This window comes from Euleptes europaea, chromosome 5 (genome assembly GCF_029931775.1).
Source record: "Euleptes europaea isolate rEulEur1 chromosome 5, rEulEur1.hap1, whole genome shotgun sequence".
NCBI lineage: Eukaryota > Metazoa > Chordata > Lepidosauria > Squamata > Sphaerodactylidae > Euleptes > Euleptes europaea.
In genome coordinates, this window is record NC_079316.1 from 52,320,296 (window position 1) to 52,324,961 (window position 4,666).

The window sequence follows — 4,666 nt, forward strand, 5'->3', positions numbered from 1 at the left end:
CAACCCTCCCGTCCGGAGCAGCACGCAAACTTTCTGCTGGGCGGCTCCCACCTCCCTCCTCCTCCTCCTCTCCGGCAGGTCTGGAGCCTGGCGGAACGGGGAGGCGTCAATTAGGCGCTGTTTTGCTCAGGTTGCATCCAGCCGAGACAGGCCCGCCGACGCCGCGGCTCGCTGCTGCTGCTGCTGGCAGCCCCCCGCCCAGCGCCGGGATTTGAGCCGGGGAGGGTCCCCCCGGCCCTTGGGAGGCGCTCGGGGCTCCTCCTGCTCCAGGTGAGCATGTGACTGGGCGGCCCGCAGTCCGTCCGCCCTCCGCTCCGCCTTCTCGCCGCCGAGCCCTGGAAGAGGATGGGCAGTGACCCCAGCCGCGGTTCTGCGGGGAGGAGCGGGCGCGGGCGGAGGGGTTTAAGCGGACTTCAGCGCAGTTTCCAGCCTGGGGCGAGCCCGTCCTTTTCTTCACAGACTCGACCTCAGGCTGGATTTAGGGTAGCCAGATTTGCAAGAAGCTGCACGGGCGAAAACGCGCGGTCGCTGTAGCCTCCTTTCTTCCCTGTTCCAGCCAGGATCGAACGCACGAACGTTCTTCCCTGTTCCAGCCAGGATTCAGCCAGGATCCTGGCTGAATCCTGGCTGGAACAGGGAAGAACGTTCGTGCGTTCGATCCTGGCTGGAACAGGGAAGAAAGGAGGCTACAGCGCCCGTGCGTTTTCGCCCGTGGTTGCAGATGCGAGGGAAGTCCCGATCAGGGCCCGATCAGTGTAGACCACCACTGCCTTGCAAAGGGCATCGTCTGTAAAAGGGACGGTTGTTAGGGTTGGGAGTTGATGGTCTTTGGGTTTTGTGGCAGGGCCCTCCCCCCCCCCCTGTTGACAGTGGACGGCTTCTGCTTTCCTCTTGCACGGCCCTTTTAAAATATCCGTTCTTCCTTCCTTCCTATCCATAACCAAAACCTACCTTTTCTGCACAGCTTTTTGTTTTAACCAAGGCGGGGAGGTATTTGTCTTCATGCCGGTCTGCATTCAAAATACAGAATGTGAAATATAACCTTCCCCTTCAAAATCTGCCCTGTTTTTCTTTTTCTTTTTTTCTGGTGTCATTTATGCCTCTTATTCATATCTTTCCTCCACAGTCTAGCTTCTTCCGTCAGTCTCTGCACTTTGTTGGGTCTTCCACTTGTGGAATATAGAGCTTCTTTTTGTTGTTGTTGTAAATGTACATTTAACACCATTAAGTCACAAAACAATAACAAGCAGCAACAATACACTTCTTGAATAACTGAGCCAACTATATAGCTTGTAAAGAAAAAGGTCTGCCTGTGCATATGTTGTGGAGGGAGTGGTGTGGAGTACTGGAGCTGCCATTCTAGGTCTAACTGGCAAAACCTGCCCTTCAATTCCTGCAGGTGGGATTTAATGATAGGAGTGGTCTTAGTCCCAGAACTTCAGATGATAATATGGTATGCAATGCAATGTAGAACGCATTATAAGTTCACAATAATGGCCATCCTAGACCCTGGCCAAAATACAAAATTGTTGTGTTGTCCAATTATAACCCCTCCCCCACCCCAAATGGGGCATGTACACAAGCTTGTCGTGTGACTTTTCATGGATGGTAGTCCTGTAAAGATTTCCCCATGTATTCCCATATCCAGTAGCACTTTTTGAAAGTCAGATCTGGCTTAATTTAAACTTTCAGTGTACTGGCAGTCTGATTCTGTGCAAAGATAGGTGTGCTGACCTCCGTATAAGCTTGGCCTGTAAGGAACAGAAAATAATAGTCATCTTCTTGGGCTCATTGTACCAGCCTCTAGCTACAAGATCTTTTCATCTCTGTTTTTGATTCTGAACAAAGGAGGTTAGTACATGGCACAAGTGCTTCTTGTTCAGATCACAACTGGCCCCACGTTGGTTTCCTTTTATTGCTTTTAACTTCCTTGGTTCCAGACTTTTCTTGGCAGAAGCCCTGTACCAAAAAGGAATTTGGGTCTGTATGATGGTTGCTGTCTCTGCACACATTCCTTTCTCTTGACTGTTCCAGCAGAAATATTAGAAATGCCTCTTATCCTATTGAAAAATTCATGTTACATCAATTTATAAATTGTAAAGGGTATTAGAATTGCTCCTTGCTTCTCCCTAAAAGACTTTACATATGTGCATAAGTGCTGTCAAGTCACAACTCACTTATGGCAACTCCAGAAAGGGGCTTTCAAGGCAAGTGAGAAGCAGAGGTGGTTTGCCGTTCCTCTGCAGAGTCTTCCTTGGTGACCTCCCACCCAAGTACCAGCCCTGCTTAACTTCTGAGATCTGACAAGTTCAGGCTATACCATGTCATCTTTCCTCCCTGAAGACTTTAACAAACTAGCAATTTTAACTAGCAGAGGCAGATAGCACACTTATGAAAGACAAATAGGTGGAATGGGCAGAATTACCTTGCTGAGACTTATCCATTCTGCTAAAACTCATCAGATAAGACACATTCCAAAGATTTGTGATTTTTTTTCTTTTTATTGTTTGTGGCCCTAGTGCAGAACATCCTATTCATGTCTGAGTCCATTTGCATTTTTATTGCATCAGGACTTTTGCAGTAGTGACAGAGTTGGAATCTTATTCTCTTACACTGTCTAAATGCAATTCCAGATCACAGAGAAATTGCCTTTTGGATAATAGAAGTGAGGGACACACAAGAACTTGCAGAGGGCATCTCATTTCCCCTGGTTACCCCCTCTCCCACTATTTCTCTCATTCCTCCCCTGGCAGCCTCTGTAACCTTTCCCCTTTTCCTGCCTCCTTCTCACCTACCTCTACATTCAGAGGCAGTAACCTCTGAATTCCAGTGCCAGGAGGCAAATCAGGGGAAGGCCTTGGCTTCTATGCCCTGTTGTTGGCCCTCCAGAGAAACTGGCTGGCCGCCATGTGAGCAGGATGCTGGACGAGATGGACCAGTGATCTGATCCAGCAGGGCTCTTCTTGCACACACCCCCATCTTCAGCTTTCCCTCCTTCCCTCCCCTGGCAACCTTTCCGCCCAAAGAAAAGTCTAAGTTACTTTAGGGAATTTTAATCCTCCAATATATTTTCTTATATTGAAGATTCTTCTGTATATTTTCTGCAAACTTGGGGCTTCCTTTAGGTTTGTGGAGAACTCGCCACTGTCTGTCTCTGACTTTATTTTGTGAATTTATTTCATCCATGCTCTATGGCCTGGTTCAGAATTAGATATATGATAAAGATTAGGTGCTTTTTGAAAACAGCTAGTGTTTATATTTATATATATGTTTATATTTATATTACATATAAATGTAATTTATATGAATAAATTACATATAAAAAGACAAACCCTAATTCAGTGTCTTTCAGGCTTTTTGAACTGGGGACTTCTAAACTCTGTAGCTTCCATGGTTAGTTAGCATAGCAAGTAGCAGTTTTGAAGGTGGTTATACTAAATTTGTTGCTAGAATGAAAATGTCTCTTAATCTGCAGGCTGTGAGATCTTCTTACCTGGAACACACAGTTCCAAGTGTCTTGCAGCTCCTCAGGTCACATTTTGAAAAACTCAGCCCAATCCTAATTTATGCTTGTCCTTGCGCTGCACATGGGGCAAGAATTCCACTGAGAGAAGAGGATGTGTTTCCTTCCTTGGTCCTAGCTTTTCCTCAAAGCTCAGTTTGTCTGGCATTTTTTAGCTTTGTCCTTTATAATGTGAACGAGTAAATGAAAAACTTTTCAACACTAGAACACCAAATTAGTTTTTAATTACTTAAATATGGAGGGAGTGCTTCTTAAACTGTCAATTTATATGTATGGAGTGTTACATTTCAAATATGAAAGGCGTTTGTATCAAGCGCATCACACGCATGCATTCCCTTGGTGCCTTTGAAATCTGTTGTGATCATACCTCTTATAGTAGTAGAAAAGGGCAAGAGTCCAGTAGCACCTTGAAGACTAACAAAAATATTTTCTGACAGGGTATGAGCTTTCGTGAGCCATAGCTCACTTTTTCAGATACAGCTAGAATGTGAATCCATCTGCCTTTAAGTAGAGGAGAGTGAATTCAGACAAGCATTAGTATGCAAATATTAACTGTATGTAAATGTGAATAAATGTGAATGTAAATGTTAACCGCATGTAAATATGAATAGCAGGTGTGATGGGATGGGATTAGGTGATGGGATGAGGTGTGGTCTGCAGAAGAGTCTGTGATGTCCAGGGGAGAGATGGGTGGGGAGAAATCAGCATTGGTCATGAGCCATGAATGCGAGGTCTTTATTCAGCCCAGGTAAACGCATTGACTTTAGTTTGAGTAGCAACTGTAATTCAGCAGTTTCTCTTTCCAATCTCCCTTTGAAATTCCTTTGTAAGAGAACTTACAGTATAAGAATACCTCTTATACTTTACCTTGGCAGACAGAAAGGCTATGGGGGGGAAGGGGCCTTATTTTGACCTCTCCAATAAATTGGGCCCAGAAAAAGCGAGCACTAACTATTGCGGCAAAACCTCGAGCCTCCTAATCGGATTTAAATGCCTACCCTGACTTCTGACAGTTTTACTGCCTCCCTCCCGCCAGCCACGCCTGTTTGGGAACTGTACGCGCTGCTGCTCCTGCCCGCCGCTACCTTTATCCCACGTGACGGAGACGACGCGCACGCGCAGTTCGCTCTTCTCCCCCCCCCC